The 20,229-nt window shown below is 41.6% G+C and overlaps 1 pseudogene; it reads right to left on the minus strand.

Annotated features, from left to right (window-relative positions):
* Window positions 1-13,873: 13,873 nt before the first annotated feature.
* Window positions 13,874-13,970, minus strand: LOC134480257 (U6 spliceosomal RNA; annotated as a pseudogene).
* Between the last annotated feature and the right edge of the window lie 6,259 nt (window positions 13,971-20,229).

Below are 20,229 nucleotides of genomic sequence, written 5' to 3' on the forward strand. Positions count from 1 at the left end.
CTGAAAAAGCAAGCTGGAGTAGCCATTCTTATATGTAATAAAATCAATTTTCAACTAAAAGTCATCAAAAAAGTTAAGGAAGGACACTTCATATTCATCAAAGGAAAAAAATCCACCAAGATAAACTCTCAATCCTAAATATCTATGCTCCAAATACAAGGGCAACTACATACATAAAAGAAATCTTACTACAGCTCAAAGCACACATAGTACCCCACACAATAATGGGAGGAGATTTCAACACCTCACTCTCATCAATGGACAGATCATGGAAACAAAAGAAAATAAATAGAGACATAGACAGACTAAGAGAAGTCATGATCCAAATGGACTTAAATGATATTTATAGAACATTCTATCCTAAAACAAAAGGATATACCTTCTTCTCACCACTTCATGAGGTGTGGAGGGCCGTCCTCACATTCTCCACTGTAAGATGGCGCCGATATCCGGCAGGATGCACCTAATAAAAGGGCAATACGCAAGCGCCTGGTAAATTCCTCACTCAGGGGGACACGTATGCTGTGGTATGTCATCTGGCACATTTGGCAGCGACCAGCCAGAGAGTGACATGTCCTAGGTGAGGATAGTTTCCTATATAAGGGATGGTCTTTCCCTCACTCGGGGTCTCTGTATTGTAAGCTTGTGCTCTCACTCTCAAGATGCATTAAAGCTGTTTCTGCAGAAGGATCCTTTGTGTCCTGCGTCATTCTTGCTGGCGAGACGTAGCGTGGGACATTTGGTGCCAGAAACCCGGGAAAAAGACCTCATCAGCACCTCCGGAGACCCCTTGGTGACAAGGAGGATTCAGAACTGCAGGTAAAAAAAAAATACGTTCAGAGAGGCATGCCTTTCTTGGATTTTGGTCTGGGGTTGTCGCTGCCTTGGGAAGGATTTGTTGAGGCTATGGTATTTGTTCTCGGAGCCACCCTACTCTTTCTTATTATTATGTACTGTTTTCACCGTTTCTGCTGCTAAAAGGACAGCAGCTGGAGGCGCGCCTCAGTCTCTCATAAATAAGTGAGCTTCACGCAGCTCCCTTTTACTGTTGGGGAGCAGGGACGCGATAGCACCGCCCGGGAAGTGCGCATAAGACTCCCGTATATAAGAGAGCAGCGTGTCTGTTTCTACTCATGCCTTGTCAGATGGACGTAGATAAGCCGCCGGGCATTCTTGGTCCCTCATGGGATCCTCACAGTCTGTGATCACGGCTTTGGAAACGGTGCTAAAGCAGAGGGACATTAAAATTGGAGGAAGAACACTTAAAAACTTTGTGAAAGAAGTGGACAGGGTGGCGCCTTGGTTTGCCTGTTCAGGATCGTTTACAATCACCTCATGGGACAAACTTGGAAGGGACCTAGACAGAAAATTGGTGGAGAGAGATCTGCGGCTAGGAACTAAAGCCATATGGAAACTAGTCAAAAATTGCTTAGTAGATGAAGTGTGTAAGGCAGCAGTGGTAGGAGGTCAAACCGTACTCAAGATGGTCCAGGATGGGATGTCAGAAACTGAACGTAGTGAGAGATTAGGCACGTGCAAGAGAAAGGACGTCCTGAAAAAGAAAAAGAGCCCTCCCGTTAAATCCGCGGACAAGGAAGGGTTAAAGCTTTCAGATTCCGGCACTTCCCTCTCTACACAGCAACCGGGAGGGGGAGCCAGCATATACCCTGTGAAAGAGCTAGAAGTGCTGAACCTCCACAGTTCTGATAGCTCTGAGAATGGAATCTTAGATTCAGAGGAGGAGGCCGAGTTAGATGAGGAAGCAGCTAAATATGAGGAAGAGAGATATCACCCCGAGGAACGAAAGGTAGATAATAGAAAGCTTCTGCCGCGGCAGTCGCCAACCGTGCCCCCTCTGTATGAGGCGCGCTCTTGCGCATTCTCTTTAGTCCCCAATAGGGTGAGAAGGAAGCTGCGCATGATGTTCCCAGTCTTTGAGACGCAGGAGGGTGAGCGGGTTCATGCCCCAGTCCAATATAACCAAATAAAAGAGCTGGCGGAGTCTGTCAGAAAGTACAGAGTTACAGCCAATTTCACCCTAACCATTCTTGAAAGGCTGGCCCTAAATTATTTGACACCCGCCGATTGGCAAATGATTGCAAAAGCGACCCTTGTGAACATGGGCCAATATATGGAATGGAAGGCCCTTTGTTATGAGGCGGCTCAAACACAGGCCAGAGCTAATGCCACGGCGTTAACGCCTGAGCAGCGAGAATGGACGTTTGAACTCTTGACAGGACAGGGTCGCTTCGCAGCGGACCAAGCTAATTACCATTGGGGCGCTTATGTTCAAGTCTCCAGCTCGGCCATTAACGCCTGGAAGGCACTCACCAAGAAAAAAGGGGCTGATAATCAACTTACTCGTATCATCCAGGGACCTCAGGAACCATTCTCAGACTTTGTAGCCAGAATGACAGAAACTGCGGGACGAATATTTGGCGATGCGGAGCAAGCAGCGCCTCTTATAGAACAGCTCGTTTTTGAGCAAGCCACCCAGGAATGCCGGGCAGCTATAGCCCCCAGAAAAAATAAAGGATTACAGGACTGGCTCAGAGTCTGCAGAGAACTCGGCGGGCCCCTTACTAATGCAGGCTTGGTGGCCGCCATTCTCCAGTCCCGGCCATGCCCCCTTAAAGGGACAGATACAAGATCATGTTTTCAATGTGGAAAAATGGGCCATTTAAAAAGAGACTGTAGGATAACCAAGGGAGACAGGAGGCCTGCAACTATCTGTGTCCGATGTGGCAAGGGATACCATAGGCCTGACCGGTGCCGCTCAGTGAGGGATATTAAGGGCAAACTACTCCCTCCCTTAGAAGCTCAGCCTAATGAGATGTCAAAAAACGGATCGTTGGGCCCCCGGTCCCAGGGCCCTCAAAGATATGGGAACCGCTTTCAGAAAGCCATGACCCTGACAGAGGAGACTCCCCAAGAGGTGACACAAAACTGGACGTGTGTGCCGCCTCCGACTTCTTTCTAATGCCCCAGATGGGCATTCAGCCAATTCCTGCTCAGACTGTGGGGCCTTTGCCCCCAGGAACCATAGGCCTTGTCCTTGGGAGAGGATCTCTCGCCCTACAAGGACTGATAGTCCATCCAGGCCTTGTTGAAGCTCAGCACTCTCTTGATATTCAGATTCTTTGTTCAAGTCCCGATGGGGTTTTTTCCATAAGTGAGGGAGATAGAATAGCACAGTTATTACTCCTTCTGTGCTCCCAAACCACAATACAGGATACCAAGGGGCCCATGGTGTCCACTGGTAATGATTTGGCATATTTGGTGGTTCATCTTAACAACCGCCCAAAATTGAGCTTAGAAATTAATGGATAGAAATTTGAAGGCATTCTGGATACTGGGGCTGATAAAAGTATAATTTCCTCAAAATGGTGGCCTCCATCATGGCCTACCATAAGATCTTCTCACTCACTACAAGGCTTAGGCAACCAGTCGTGCCCTAAAATCAGCTCTACCACTCTAACTTGGACGACTGTCGATGGCTGACAGGGACAATTTGTTCCCTATGTACTTCCCCTACCTGTTAATCTTTGGGGGAGAGATGTTATGCAGACCATGGGACTAAACTTATCTAACGAATACCCCCCACAAGTGGCCCACATGATGTCCAGGATGGCCTATAAGGAAGGGAAAGGCCTAGGGCGATTAGAACAGGGCTGTTTCATGCCCATTGAACCAGTCGCAAACCCCCATAAACAAGGCCTGGGTTTTTCCTAGGTGCCATTGAGGGTTCTATGCCCATACCCTGGCTTACAGATGAGGCTATATGGGTTCCTCAATGGCATCTATCCTCTGAAAAATTAGAAGCTGCCACTAAATTGGTTAATGAACAATTGCAGCTTGGTCATTTAGAACCGTCCATTTCACCATGGAATACTCCTATTTTTGTGATAAAGAAAAAATCAGGAAAATGGAGACTTCTCCATGATTTGAGAGCCATTAATGCACAGATGCGTTTATTTGGCTCGATCCAACGAGGCCTACCCTTACTCTCCACCTTACCTAAGCAATGGAAGATAATAATTATAGACATTAAGGATTGTTTCTTTTCCATCCCCTTGTGTCCACAGGACAGACAGAGGTTTGCATTTACTATACCAGCTACTAATCATCTTGAACCTGATAAGAGATTTCAGTGGAAGGTCCTACCTCAAGGCATGGCCAATAGCCCCACTATTTGTCAGCTATATGTGCAACGCGCCCTTGAACCTATAAGGAAGCAATTTCCATCTTTGCTTCTGGCTCATTACATGGATGACATTTTAACATGTGATAAAGATTTAACAACCTTACAGACCTCATATCCCATCTTAATCAAAACATTGGGACGATGGGGACTACAAGTCGCTGTAGAAAAGGTTCAAATTGCAAAAATTGGCTCATTTCTGGGATCGGTCATTTATCCTGAAAAAATAGTTCCCCAGAAATTAGAGATTCGCAGAGATCATTTACATACCTTAAATGATTTCCAAAAGTTATTGGGAGATATAAATTGGCTGAGACCATTTTTAAAGATTTCCTCTGCTGAGTTGAAGCCCTTATTTGATATTTTGGAAGGGGACTCTCATATCTCCTCTCCGAGAGCATTGACCCCAGCTGCAAACCGGGCCTTACAAGTTGTAGAAAAGGCCTTACAGGATGCTCAATTGCAGTGCATTGATGAAACCAAACCTTTTGATTTGTGCATTTTCAAAACTGTGCAATTACCAACAGCTGTCTTGTGGCAGAATGGGCCTTTATTATGGATCCATCCCAATGCATCTCCTGCTAAGATTATTGACTGGTATCCCGATGCAGTCGCTCAGCTTGCACTCCGCGGGTTGAAGGCAGCTATTACTCATTTTGGGAAAGAACCCAAAACTTTGATAGTACCATATACAGCCATTCAGGTTCAAACATTAGCTGCTACCTCAAATGCTTGGGCAGTGTTAGTTACTTCCTTTGCTGGACAGATAGATAATCATTATCCTAAACACCCCCTATTATGTTTTGCTAGATCACAACCTGTTGTTTTCCCTCGCGTCACATCCCACAGACCGTTAAAAGAAGGGATAACAGTGTATACGGATGGGTCAAAAACAGGGGTGGGAACATATGTGGTAAATTCCCAAGTGTTCTCACGACAATATTTTGAAACCTCACCCCAAGTGGTAGAATGCCTAGTGGTCATGGAGGTCCTTGAAAAATTCCAGATGCCTCTAAATATTGTTTCAGATTCCTCCTATGTGGTCAATGCTGTTAATATCCTTGAAACCGCCGGCGTAATTAAAACAACTAGCAAGGTAGCAGAGATTTTCCAAAAAATCCAAATTATTTTAATAAATAGGAGATTCCCTGTATATATTACTCATATACGGGCCCATTCTGGACTCCCTGGTCCAATGAGTTCAGGGAATGATTTGGCTGACAAAGCCACAAAAATGATAGCTGTGGCCCTGGCCTCTCCTCTAGAGGCCGCTAAAACTTTTCATGGCAATTTCCATGTTACCTCGGAAACTTTACACTGCCGCTTCTCGCTTCTCTATAACTAGAAAAGAGGCACGTGATATAGTCACCCAATGCCAACAGTGCTGCCAGTTCCTCCCAGTTCCTCACATCGGGGTCAACCCGAGAGGAATACAGCCATTGCAAATCTGGCAAATGGATGTTACTCATAATTCTACTTTTGGAAAATTACAGTATGTGCATGTATCTATAGATACATGTTCTGGCATTCTACATGCCACCCCAATTACAGGAGAAAAAACAACACATGTCATTCAGCACTGCCTTGAAGCATGGAGTGCTTGGGGAAGGCCAAGATGTGTAAAAACTGACAATGGCCCCGCCTATACATCTCAAAAATTCCATCAGTTTTGTGCTCAGATGCAGGTTACCCATCTGACGGGACTGCCCTACAACCCTCAAGGACAGCGAATCATAGAGCGCGCTCATCGGACGCTCAAATCATATTTAATAAAACAAAGAGGGGGAATTATGATAGAACTTCCCCCAACAACCCGAGTGGCCACTGCTTTGGCCCTTTTTACCTTAATTTTTTTAAATCTTGATGAAGCTGGGAAAACAGCGGCTGAGCGACATTGCTCAGAGCCCAAAAGGACAAAAGAATTAGTTAAATGGAAGGGTGTATTGACAAACAAATGGAAGGGCCCGGATCCTGTTTTGATAAGATCCAGGGGAGCTGTTTGCGTTTTTCCACAGGATAATGATAATCCAGTTTGGGTTCCGGGATGACTTACTAGGAATATCAAGACAGAGGACCAAGAAGATGACAACTCTGGTGATCCTCATGCTGATCCAGGGAGTGCCAATAAAAGTGCAGAGCGAACTACGGTAGGGAATAATGTCAACCTTCCCCCTCCCAATGCCGGTGATGTATAATGCCCAAGTTTTTTCCACGTTTCTTTACTACCAACAAAGAGTTGGGACTAGCCTATTTACCATTAGATTCCCAAATACAGCAAGTAAAAGAAAATAGGACTATTCCCCTTAAGGGCAGCCTTTGTTTTGGCATATTCAACAAAACATCTTCTGATCTTCCTTGCATTATGTTGAGTAATCAATCTTCTGCTTGGTTAAGGGAGGCCACATGGGGAACTGGTGAGGAAGACATTGTGGCTAATGCCACAGTTCTCTATGGTTGGTGGCCTTACATTAACTCCTCCACCTGCCCTCTCTGTCAACCAAAGTTGGCACCCTTTTGTAGAGGGACCCAGGATGAAAAACTTACTTTGCCGTGGACTGGTTGCCAGTCCTGGGACTCTGCCTGGGCAGTCCAGAATTTTTTCTCCTTCTCCCCTGATTTGGGAGGCGGAGTGAACTTCACCACCATTGATCCTAGACGGTCCAATAATAATCCCTTTGATCAATGGATGCTTTGTGGCGTTAATGGTAGCTGCACTGATCTTACGCCCATGGTGATGCTACTTGGAGGAAAGGGCGAAAAGGGACGGTTATCATTTTTCTGGACGGGGAATATCCACCCTTCAGCCTCTGTCTGGACAGCTACTCATATAAAATATAAACCTTACTGGAGCACGGGGTTTAACCCTGCTCCGGTTTGTGTCTGGCCGCCATTTGTGTGGATTATAAGTAATGCCACTAAAGTTTCTAATTTGAATTGTACATACAGTTCATGTTTTTATGCCCTGTGTTGGGATGCTAGCCAATATTCCATAGCGGTAGTTACCCGCATGCCTCGCTTTATCCCAGTCCCTGTTGAGACTCCAGGGACCCTGACCTTATTTAGAAGAAAAAGAGATTTTGGCATTTCTGCGATCATTGTTGGCATTATTGCTACAATGGCAGTTGCTGCCTCGGTTACCGCCTCGGCATTGGCCTTGTCAAACTCAGTAGAGACAACCCAAACTATCAATGATTTATCGGCTACCGTCTCTGTGGCTCTGGACAGACAGGCCTCGGCTAATACTCAGATACAAGGAGGCCTCATGCTTGTTAACCAACATATAGATCTGGTCCAAGAGCATCTAGACATCCTATGGCAACTGGCCCAGCTTGGCTGTGAACAAAAGCTCCCCGGCCTTTGTGTCACGTCTATACAGTATGAACAATTTACCAAAGCTGCCAATTTGTCTAAAACCCTTTCACAGCATTTGTTACAGAATTTGACCTCGGATTTTGAGCAGACACTCAGGGAACTGAGAGCGGCCATCATTCAAGTAAACTCTACCCAACTGGATCTGTCTTTGACAGAAGGATTGTCATCCTGGATCACCTCAGCAGTCTCTTATTTTAAGGAATGGGTGGGGGTGGGACTGTTTGGAGTAGTTCTCTGCTGCGGATTAGTGTTACTCCTCTGGTTGCTTTGCAAATTGAGATTTCAAACAAAGAGGGACAAAATTGTGATCGCCCAGGCGCTTATAGCCCTTGAACAAGGTGCGTCAGCCAATATTTGGTTAACCATGCTAAAGCAATAAGTCGCTGGCTGGACAGCTCTTGCACTCCTAGAACCTCGGTTCATTGCACAGGATTAGAGTGTCCGGCTTGAGCAGCCCATGAGGGATGACAAGCTTAGTATCGCACAGGGAAGTTCTACCAAACATGCTCCCTGGAAGGCATGTCATATTACATGAGGGTATCTGCCCCAGTTTTCCCTCCCTTGAAAAATGGCAGTGTGATGGGTCGGGAGTGCCCTGGGTCTCAACAACAGCTTAAGGGTATCTCTCTTGTACAGGTTCGCCAACTTTGTGCGAGGATATGACCTCTGCCTTCACCCTCCTATTTATGGGTGTCCTATTTGCTTAAAAACAGAAAAGGGGGAGATGTGGAGGGCCGTCCTCACATTCTCCATTGTAAGATGGCGCCGATATCCGGCAGGATGCACCTAATAAAAGGGCAATACGCAAGCGCCTGGTAAATTCCTCACTCAGGGGGACACGTATGCTGTGGTATGTCATCTGGCACATTTGGCAGCGACCAGCCAGAGAGTGACACGTCCTAGGCTAGGATAGTTTCCTATATAAGGGATGGTCTTTCCCTCACTCAGGGTCTCTGTATTGTAAGCTTGTGCTCTCGCTCTCAAGATGCATTAAAGCTATTTCTGCAGAAGGATCCTTTGTGTCCTGCGTCATTCTTGCTGGCGAGACGTAGCGTGGGACATGATACTTTCTCCAAAATTGTCCATATAATTGGTCATAAAACAGGCCTCAATAGATACAGAAAGATAGAAATAATCCCATGTGTCCTATCAGACCATGACGGGCTAAAGCTGGTCTTCAAAAACAATAAGGGAAGAACACCCACATATACATGGAAGTTGAACAATGCTCTACTCAATGATAACCTCAGGGAAGAAAAAAGAAAGTAACGATTTCTTGGAATTTAATGAAAATGAAGGTACAACATACCCAAACTTATGGGACACAATGAAAGCTGTGCAAAGAGGAAAACTCATAGTTCTGAGTGCCTGCAGAAAGAAACAGGAGAGGGCATATATCAGCAACTTGACAGCACACCTAAAAGCTCTAGAAGAAAAAGAAGCAAACACACCCAGGAGGAGTAGAAGGCAGGAAATAATCAAACTCAGAGCTGAAATCAACCCCGTAGAATTAAAAAGGACCATACACAGAATCAATACAACCAAAAGTTGGTTCTTTGAGAAAATCAACAAGATAGATAAACCCTTAGCCAGACTAACGAAAGGACACTGAGAGTGTGTACAAATTTACAAAATCAGAAATGAAAAGGGAAACATAACTACAAAATCAGAAGAAATTCAAAAAATCAGATCCTCCTTTCAATATTCAACAAAACTTGAAAATCTGGAGGAAATGGACAATTTCCTAGACAGATACCAGGTGCCAAATTTAAATCATTGAACAGATAAACCATTTAAACAACTCCATAACTCCTAAAGAAATAGAAGCAGTCATTAAAAGTCTCCCAACTAAAAAAAGCCCAGGCCCAGATCTGTTCAGTGCATAATTCTATCAGAACGTCATAGAAGACCTCGTAGCCATACTATCCAAACTATTCCACACAATTGAAACAGATGGAGCACTATCGAATTCCTTCTATATTTCCACAATTACACTTATTCCTAAACAACACAAAGACACAGCAAAGAAAGAGAACTTCAGACCAATTTCCCTTGTGAATATCGATGCAAAAACACTCAACTAAATTCTGGCAAACCAAATCCAGGAGCACATCAAAACAATCATCCATCATTCTCAAATAGGCTTCATCCCAGGCATGCAGGGATGGTTTAATATACAGAAAACCATTAACATAATCCATTATATAAATAAACTGAAAGATAAATCCACATGATCATTTCATTGGATTCTGATGAAGCATTTGGCATAATTCAACACCCCTTCATGGTAAAATAACTAGAAAGAATAGAAATTCATGTCCAATACCTAAACATAGTAAAGGCCATATAGAGCAAACCAGTAGTTAACCTTAAAGTAAATGGAGAGAAACTTTAAGCAATCCCACTAAAATCGGGGACTAGACGAGGTTGCCACTCTCTCCCTACTTATTCAACATAAGATTGAAATGCTAGCCAGGGCAATCAGACAACAAAAAGAGATCAAAGGAATTCAGATTGGAAAAGAAGAAGTCAATATATCGCTATTTGCAGATAATATGATAGTGTATTTAAGTGATCCCAAAATTTCCACCAGAGAACTACTAAACCTGACAAACACCTTCAGCAAAGTTGCTGGGTATAAAATTAACTCAAATAAATCAGTTGCCTTCCTCAGCACAAAACATAAACAAACCGAGAAAGAAATTAGGGAAACGACACCCTTCATAATAGTCCCAAATAATATAAAAACACTGGATTTGGTTTGCCAGAGGTGACTTTAATCTAGCAAGTGAAAGATCTGTATGATAAGAATTTCAAGCCACTGAAGAAAGAAACTGAAGATCTCAGAAGATGGAAAGATCTCCCATCCTCATGGCTTGGCAGGATTAATATAGTAAAAATGGCCATTTTACTAAAAGCAATCTACAGATTCAATGCAATCCCCATCAAAATACCAATACAGTTCTTCAGAGAGTTAGACAGAGCAATTTCCAAATTCATCTGAACTAACAAAAAACTCAGGATAGCTAAAACTATCCTCAAAAATAAAAGGACTTCTGGGTGCATCACTATCTCTGAAATCAAGCATTATTTCAGAGCAATAGGGACATAGGCCATTGGGATAGAATTGAAGACCCAGAGATGAATCCATACTCCTTGATCACTTGATTTTTGACAAAGGAGCCAACACCATCCAATTGAGAAAAGATAGCCTTTTCAGCAAATGGTGCTGGTTCAACTGAAGGTCCACATGTAGAAAAATGCAGATCGATCCATGCTTATCACCCTGTACAAAGCTTAAGTCCTAGTGGATCAAGGACCTATACATCAAACCAGATACACTCAAACTAATAGAAGAAAAAGTGGGGAAGCATCTTGAATACATGGGCACTGGAAAAAATTTCCTGTACAAAACACCAGTGGCTTATGCTCTAAGATCAAGAATCAACAAATGGGATCTCATAAAACTGCAAAGCATCTGTAAGGCAAAGGACACTGTTAGGATAAAATGAAAACCAACAGATTTGGAAAAGATCTTTACCAACCCCACAAGTGATAGAGGGCTTATATCCAAAATATACAAAGAACTCAATACGTTAGACTTGGGAAGAGACAAATAACCCTATCAAAAAATGTGGTTCAGAGCTAAACAAAGAATTCAGAGCTGAGGAATGCCAAATGGCTGAGAAACACCTAAAGAAATGCACATCTTTAGTCATAAGGGAAATGCAAATCAAAACAACCCCAATATTTCACCTCACACCAGTGAGAATGGCTAAGATCAAAAACTCAGGGGACAGCAAATGCTGGTGACGATGTGGAAAAAGAGGAATACTCCTCCAATCCTCTGGGATTGCAGACTTGTACAAACATTCTGGAAATCAGTCTGGAGGTTCCTCAGAAAAAATGGACATTGAACTACTTGAGGACACAGCTATACCTCTCTTAGGTATATACCCAAAAGATGCCCCAACATATTACAAAGACAAAATCTCCACTATGTTCATATCAGCCTTATATATAATAGTCAGAAGCTGGAAAGAACCCAGATGCCTTTCAACAGAGTAAGGGATACAGAAAATGTGGTACATCTACACAATTGAATAATACTCAGCTATCAAAAACAATGACTTTATGAAATTCATAGGCAAATAGATGGAACTGGAAAATATCATCCTGAGTGAGGTAACCCAATCACACATGGTATGCACACATTGGTAAGTGGATATTAGCACAAATTCTTGAATTACCCTAGATGCACAGAACACATGAAACTCAAGAAGGATGACCAAAATGCCAATGCTTCCCTCCTTCTTTAAAAAGGGGAACAAGAATACCCTTGGGAGGGAATAGGGAGGCAAAGTTATAGAACAGAGGCAGAAGGAACACCCATTTAGAGCCTGCCCCACATGTGGCCCATACATATACAGCCACCAAACTAGATAAAATGGATGAAGCAAAGCAGTGCAGGTCAACAGGTAGCAGATGTAGTTCTCTCCTGAGAGACGCAACTAGAATATAGCAAATACGTAGGCGAATGCCAGCAGCAAACCACTGAATTGAGAATGGAACCCCCATTGAAGGCATCAGAGAAAGGACTGAAAGATCTTGAAGGGGCTTGAGACCCCATATGAACAACAATGCCAAACCAGAGCTTCCAGGGACTAAACCGCTACCCAAAGACTATACATGGACTGACACTGGGCTCCAACCTCACAGGTAGCAATGAATAGCCTAGTAAGGGCACCAGTGGAAGGGGAAGCCCTTGGTTCTGCCAAAACTGAACCCCCAGTGATCGTGATTGTTGGGATGGTGGTGGTAATGGTGGGAGGATGGGGAGGGGAACACCCATAGAAAAAGGGATGGGGAGGGGTCAGGGTGATGTTGGCCTGGAAACCAGGAAGGGGGAAAAAATCGAAATGTAAATAAGAAATACTCAAGTTAATAAAGATGAAAAAAAGTAGGGGTTAAAAGTGTAAGCACAGTCAGGAATGGTGATATATAAGAAAGTGTGGGGTTTGGATAACAAAAACAAAAAAGAAAAAGAAAAATCGATTATTTTCAGATCTACTTTGCACACTAATTTAAAAGTGTAGTAGTGGCTACTTAGAAGGCTGAGTGGTTAAATTTATGCAGTGCTCTTATAGCATATGAAAGTTTGGTTTCTAGCACCCATGTGTGTGACACAAAACTCTCTGTAACTCCAGCATCATGGAATCTGATGCCTCTAGACACAGAGGGCACTTGAATCCTCATGCACATAACTACATACACAGACATGGACATTAAAGTTAAATCAAATATTTTTAAAGTATAATTTATAAGAAAGAAGCCTTTAATGGCATGTACCATAAATGGGAGACAATGTTTCTCCCATAAGATATGGGATGATAACTGAATACTCAATGCCAAATGTGAGATATTTCCCTATGACTCAAGGAGGCCCCAGAGGGTTCTAAAACAGAAAGGACATCTCCACTGCTCTTGGTTGTCTCCGTGAACAAAAGAATAAGACACTGTACCTGAAGACAAATTTTATTCTGGCTGTAGCATATGGAGAAATCATGTTGGAAATGACCTAGAAAATTTCCTTTCTGCTGGGCACTTTTCATTGTCTTAGAACCTGATGTGCAGACTACTGTGGGAGAAAAGTTATCAGTAGTTTTACTCAGCAAGTTATATTGAATGCTCTAATGCCTATTTGCCAGGCAAGATGTGCATACTGGTGCTATCATTGCACAAATGTTCTGGGAGCAACAAACTCCACTTATAGTAACTTTGAAGCTTCTACCACAAGAGTAAAAGAATTCATGGCTGGCAACGTAAACTTGGTAAAAACTCATGGCTGAGAAGTGAGAGCCAAAGGTTTGTGAGTATATAAATGCAGTTTGACTTTTTAAGGACATTGGGTTAAACTGCTTTTTAAATATTTATGTTTGTACATGTTCATTAGTGTTCTCCACTTTGGACATAAAAACTTCTAGGTAGAGTGGGCATCAATACATGCAATGACAACGCCATCCTCTGCTACATATGCAGCTGTAACCAAGAGTCTGCCCATGCATAGTCTTTTAATAGTGGTTTAGTCCCTGGGAGCTCTGGTTTGTTGGTACTGTTGTTCGTATTGGGTTGCGTGACCCTTCAGTTCCTTTAATACTTTCTCTAATCCCTTCAATGGGCACCCCGTTCTCAGTTCAATGGTTTACTGCTAGCATTCACCTCTGTATTGGACATGTTCTGGCTAAGCCTCTCAGGAAACAGCTGTTAACAGGCTGCTGTCAGCATGCACTTCTTAACTTCAAAAATATGAAACACATCACAAATTTGTGTGTCATCCTTGTGCAGGGTCTGTGATATATCATTCCCCTTTTAGTATATTTGCTGCCGAGACAAGCACATGACATACTATCTTTTCCTTCAATGTATGATCCTGTAAATGGCAGATTCTTAATAGAATCTCCATCTTGTGGGGTATTTCAGTCCTTGTCATTCATCCTGAAATCACTTACACAGGGAATTAATCATGGACACTACTGTACATATTAACTGAACTTTTGCCCTCAACTGTCAAGGTCCTACATTCTGGATCTGGCCTCATTGTTTCTCTCGATTATATGCTTTCATCCTTGCTAGCATTTGCTTAAACGTTCCTAAAACCATCTTTCAGTTAATAAATCTTCAATTTCTCTATTCTTGGTGCAAACATGTGAGTGTTTTGTGGATTCTAGTATAGGAGTTGACTGAGAAATAGTACTATATGCTTCCACAATTTTGGAGTTTTTTCCAAAGAATTATTTTGCTTATAGAGATAGATATTCTATATACCCATACCATCTAGCAAGGCCAATACAAAATTTGGCAGAGGGATAAGGAAACTCTCACAACACATAGTGAAGCATCAGAAATGAAAGTAAAATTATGATGTTAACTAGATTCTGTAATGTTGATATGCTGGGAAACTTCAAGCCTCAGTGGTTACCATGTGGTCCATGCTCATTGTTAAGTCGTTGTACTTGAACATTAAGTAAGCCAAAGGTGCAAAATAGGGTAAAGAAAAAAAGAAGCTATAGGAAGAAAGAGAGCCTAAGCTAACTGAAAAAAAGGTATGCAAGAGCTGTCCTAACCAGAAGATCTGTACTAATTCTTGAGTTATTCCCTGTCAGGATTGAATGTTTGTTTGATTTTTCAGAGATTTTCCCCCTGTTGTTTTGAATTATTGATGCAGAAACAACAAGTTTCATTAATAAGGGCATATACAGATCTGACTTCTGCAGAAAGGGTGTCTAGAGTTTCTTTATTCTGGAGGACCATTTCTGTCAGGAGCTGAGGTGTTGTTTGTACATCTTTAGTAGAGACTGTGGTCTTCTAGGTTATGTGATAGGAAAAGTAATTGTTAATATTAATTTTTGCAACTGTGGTCATCCTTGACCAAAATAATTCTCTGAGATTATTGCAAATTTGCCCACTTCTGACCAGTTTCTGCCCAAAGCTACAGACATTTTGTTTTTCTCATATTTTCTGCTAGGGACTGAACATAGAAATTCCTTCTTTAGAGAAGTTCAGATGGAGAAAAGTTACAGGGGATGGGAACTCTTCTAAATCTCTTAAGTATGACAACATCTTAAGTTTTAGGTCTATATATAGGTCTTCGCTACACAGAAAGTAATTGCCTTTCTCTTTAAGTGTTACTCCACTGTTTGGTTTCTGAATCTAAATGAGCTGTAAGCTGTTGTAATTTACTAGGATAGAAAAGTCATAAGTTTTGAGGAATAGGATCATTCCTCTCTGATGTTTGCAGGTAATTAGAAAAAAAGCAGGGGCAGTTCAGAAATCTGCCCATGATTAGCTTACAGATCTATCCAGGCACTTGCATTAGTTTTTACCTTTCTCCTCCTACCATGCTTTTTGCCTCAGGCAAATTCTTTTCTTTCCTTTTGGAAATTTCAGACAAGACATCATACTGTATCCTTTGGTAACCTGGATTTTCTTATATAGACAAGGCTTATCAGTCACTCACAGATCTCTGTCTGTCTGCCTTAGAAGGGTTGAAATTACATTGCAGGCCACTATGCTTTTAATTATTTTCTTTCATAACTTTACTTTTTTTCTTTCAAAAAATATTTTAAACGCATAGCATATGCGTATTTTACCTAAAAGCATGTTTTGTGTAACATGTGTATACCTACTGGATTTAGTGTCCAGAAGAGAGCATATTATTCCCTGTAACTAAAATTATAGATGATTGTGAGCCACCACATGGATGCTAGGACTTGAGTAATTGCTTTGAAAGAAAAGCTGAATAATTTCTTCAGCCGCATTAATTTAATTTTTTTCATTTAAGCTTGATAATGTATACGATGAATTTTAGGTTAAAAAAATCTCCTATTACCTTGTCTGCTCCTCAAAGGCCCTCTCGAGCTCAATATTCTTTCCAAGAAATTCTCATATCTTCATCATGTTTGAGACATAAAATGCTGCTATCACATCATGGATATAGGATACAATGGAGGTTTTGCTTTTTTTCTGATTCTTTCACAGAAATCTAAAGGAGGCACCAGAAATAATCCATGATAGATTCGACTGTGTGCTTTCTCTTGAGATGATAGCATGGTAAAGGGTGCCACATCTGTCTTTCTGACCAAGTCTAACCACCATCTATGCAGACACTATTTTGTTGCATCAGTACCTCTTGCCTTCCCTCTCAGATGCAAGCTTTTCATTAAAGGCTGAGGTTGCTTGGGGAAGCTGGGACCAAATGCTATACATTTTCATTTTCACTATATATGCTAACTATTAGAGGAAGCAGTTTTTGTTAACCTATAAGAAAGCAATTATAGGAATATGAAGAACTCTCCTGTGAACCAGTAGTCTGGATGATGAGAACCTGGCTTCAGAGGCTGAAGGCTTTCAACACTTGCAGGTGACAGTGCAAAGGGATTAAGAAATGATCTCTATGAAGGACTAGACATATCATTTGTTTGATCTGGAAAAGAGAAAATGTTGAGCCTTGTTTACTAAAAAATAAAATATATAAAAATGTTTTAAATGTAAGAATTTCAAGGTGTTTACATCATTTTAATGATATGAACCTATGTACCTATTCCTGAGTCATCCATGATCTTTGTGTCTGGTTATAATGTCTAACTAGTAAGTTACACATAAATAATGCCTCAAAACATAAGTGTAAGAAGTGGAAGACTTTGCCATTAACACTGAAGTCACCTGGATGAAGGCATTGATTATCTAGGTTTACTCAACAGAGATTTTCACCATTCTTCCAGATTGTCTATTTGGAAAGTTCTGTATGTATGAAAGTAGGAGAAACTCTCATGTGCACATCACAGATCTTAAACAATTACACATGGAAGACTAATTATCCCTATCACTTCTCAATCAACCAGCTTCCTTGGGAAGCAAACCTGAGTGTAGTTTTTTAATTTTTTTCCTCATTAATTTATGTATTGAATCACTGTGCATTCTGATCACATTACCTCCTCTCAATCCCTTCCCCTACCTCCCTTGTCCTCTTCAGCACTGAGAAGGGAGTAGATCCCTCTTGGGTACTAATCCACCTTGGCACCTCAAAACACTGCAAGACTAAGCAGTTTTGCTCTCTCTGAGGCCAGACAAGGTAGCTCACTCAGGAGAACAGGATGCTCAGACAAGCAACAGAAATAGGAGCCCCTGCTCCAGTTGTTGGGGAACGTGCAAGAGGACCAAGGAGTTTAACATCAATATATGTGACCCCTCATATATGCCAGTTCTCATCTTCTCTCTGACACATATTCCTTCCAGCATCCACTTGTGATGACTATTTCATTTCATTTTCTGAGTGAGATTCAAGCATCCTACCATCAGTCCTGCTTGTTATTTAGCTTTGGGCATATGGATTATAGAGTGAATATTCTGTACTTTATGGCTTATATACAGTCATGAGTACATACAGTGCATGTACCTTTGACTCAGGTTACTCCAATCAAGATGTTTTTTTACTTCTATCCATTTGCCTGCAAAAGTCATGATGCCCTTATTTTTAATAGCTGAGTAGTGCATTGTATAAATGAACATTTTTATTAATCTATTCCGCTGAGTGACATTTTTTGTCTACTACAATTAAAGCTATGTTCATAGCAGTCTTATTTATAATAGCCAGAAGCTAGAAAGAACCCAGATGCCCTTCAACATAGGAATGGATTCAGAAACTGTGTTATACCTACACAATAGAGTACTACTCAGTAATCAAAAGCAATGACTTCATGAAATTCATAGGCAAATGGAATGAAGTAGAAAATTTCATCCTGAGTGAGGTAGCCTATTCACAGAAAAACACACATTGTATGTACCCATCGATAAGTGGATATTAGCACAAAAGCTCGAATTACCCAAGATGTAATGCACAGACCAAAGCTCAAGAAGAAGGAAAACCAAAATGTGGATGCTTCCACTCCTTCTTAAAAGGATGAAAATATCCATAGGAGGAAATATGGAGGCAAAGTTTAGAGCAAAGACTTCAGGAAAGTCCATTCAGAGCCTGCCCGACATGTGGTCCCTATATATACAGCCACCAAAACTAGATAAATTTCATGAAGCTAAGAAGTGCATGCTGACAGGACCAGATATAGACATTTCCTGAAAGACAAAACCAGAGCATGTAAAATACAGAGGTGAACACTAGCAGGAAAGGAGGAATTAGAGAAAGGATTCAAAGAGCTGAAGGGCCTTGCAACCCCATAAGAACAACAATGCCAACCAACCAGAGCTTCCAGGGACTAAATCACTAGGGAAAGACTATACATGAACTGACCTATGGCTCCAACTGCATATAAAACAGACAATAGTCTTGTTGGAGCACCAGAGGAAGGGGAAGCCCTTTGTCCTGCCAAGGTTGGACCCCCAGTGCAGGGGAATGTCAAGTGGATTTGTAATGGGGGTGAATGGGTGGGAGTACCTTCATGGAGAAGGGAGAGGGGATAGGGGGCTTATAGACAAGAAACTGGGAAAGGGAATGTCATTTGAAATGTAAGTAAAGAACTATATCCAATAAAAATGAATAAATTAATTAATGAAAAAAGTATTGAACAATTGACTGCAAGCTAGGTCACTACATCTACACATGTCCAAAAGAGCCAAATAGTATTCATTGCTAGTCAAGGTAAAGGAAATAATTTTTTAAATTTTTATTAGATATATTTAATTACTTACATTTCAAAGATTATTGCCCTTCCTGTTTCCTATTCATAAACCCCCATGCATTCCCCTCTCCTTCACCCATATGGGTATTCCCCCTATACATCCCCCATATTGTCTCCTCTTTATTCCCCTGCACCGGGGGTCCAACCTTGCAAGGACCAAGAGCTTCTCCTTCCCCTGGTGCCCCAACAAGTCTATTCTCTGCTACATAAGCAGTTGGAGCCCTGGGTCAGTCCATGTATAGTTTTTCCCTAGTGGTTTAGTCCCTGGAAGCTCTGGTTGTTGGCATTCTTATGTTTTATAGGGTTGCAAGCTCCTTCAAATCTTTCAATACTTCCTCTAATTCCCCCTTAAGAGGGTCCTATTCTCAGTTCGGTGGTTTGCTGCTAGCAATGACATGGTCTGGATGTATTTCAGAAGAGATCTATATCCGGTCCCTTTCAGCATGAATTTTCTAATTTCATAAATCTTAATTAGTTTTGAAGGCTGTATACATATATTGGCCACATGTGGGTCACGCTCTGAATGTCCATTCCTTGAGTCGCTGCTCTAAACATTGCTTCCATATCCCCTCCTGTGGATTTCTCCCCCCCCTTTAAGAAGGAGTGGGAGCATCTGCATTTTGGTCATCCTTCTTCTTCAGCTTCCTGTGGCCTGTGGATTGGCTTCTTGGGTAATTCATGATTTTAGGCTAATATCCACTTATCAATGAGTTCATATCAATTGTGTTTTTCTGTGATTGAGTAACGTCACTCAGGATATTTTCTAGTTCCATCCATTTGCCTATGAATTTCATGAAGTCATTATTTTTGATAGCTGAGTAGTAAACCATTGTGTAGATGTAACACATTTTTTAAATCCATTCCTCTGTTGAAGGGCATCTGGATTCTTTCCAGCTTCTGGCTATTATAAATAAGGCTGCTATGAACATAATGGAGCATGTGTCTTTGTTTTATGTTGGAGCATCTTTTGGGTATATGCCAAGAGTGGTATAGCTGTGACCTCAGTTAGTGGAATGTCCAAATTTACCAGTTTGCAATTCCACTAATAACAGAGGAATGTTCCTCTTTCTCCACATCCTGGCCAGCATCTGCTGACACCTGAGTTTTTCATCTTAGCCATTCTGACTGGTGTGAGGTGGAGTCTCAGGGTTGTTTTGATTTGAATTTCCCTGATGACTAAGGATGTTGAACATTTCTTTAGGTGCTTTTTGGCCATTCGAAAAGTACATAATTTATATACTGTTTTATGATGGTTAATCCTCATTGTAAACTTGACAAGATTTAGAAATACTTGAGAAATACACTTATAGCACCTTCATAGTGTGTAGGAGGGAATTTCCATGCATATTTAATGAAGGAAGTACACTTGAAATATACACAACTCTATGCCACGTGATGGATTCTTAGTATGAACAAAAATGGAATAATAAAGCAAACAAGAAAGCTGAGCACTGGCATCCATTT

Source organism: Rattus norvegicus, chromosome 8, assembly GCF_036323735.1.
Source record: "Rattus norvegicus strain BN/NHsdMcwi chromosome 8, GRCr8, whole genome shotgun sequence".
NCBI classification, from domain to species: domain Eukaryota; kingdom Metazoa; phylum Chordata; class Mammalia; order Rodentia; family Muridae; genus Rattus; species Rattus norvegicus.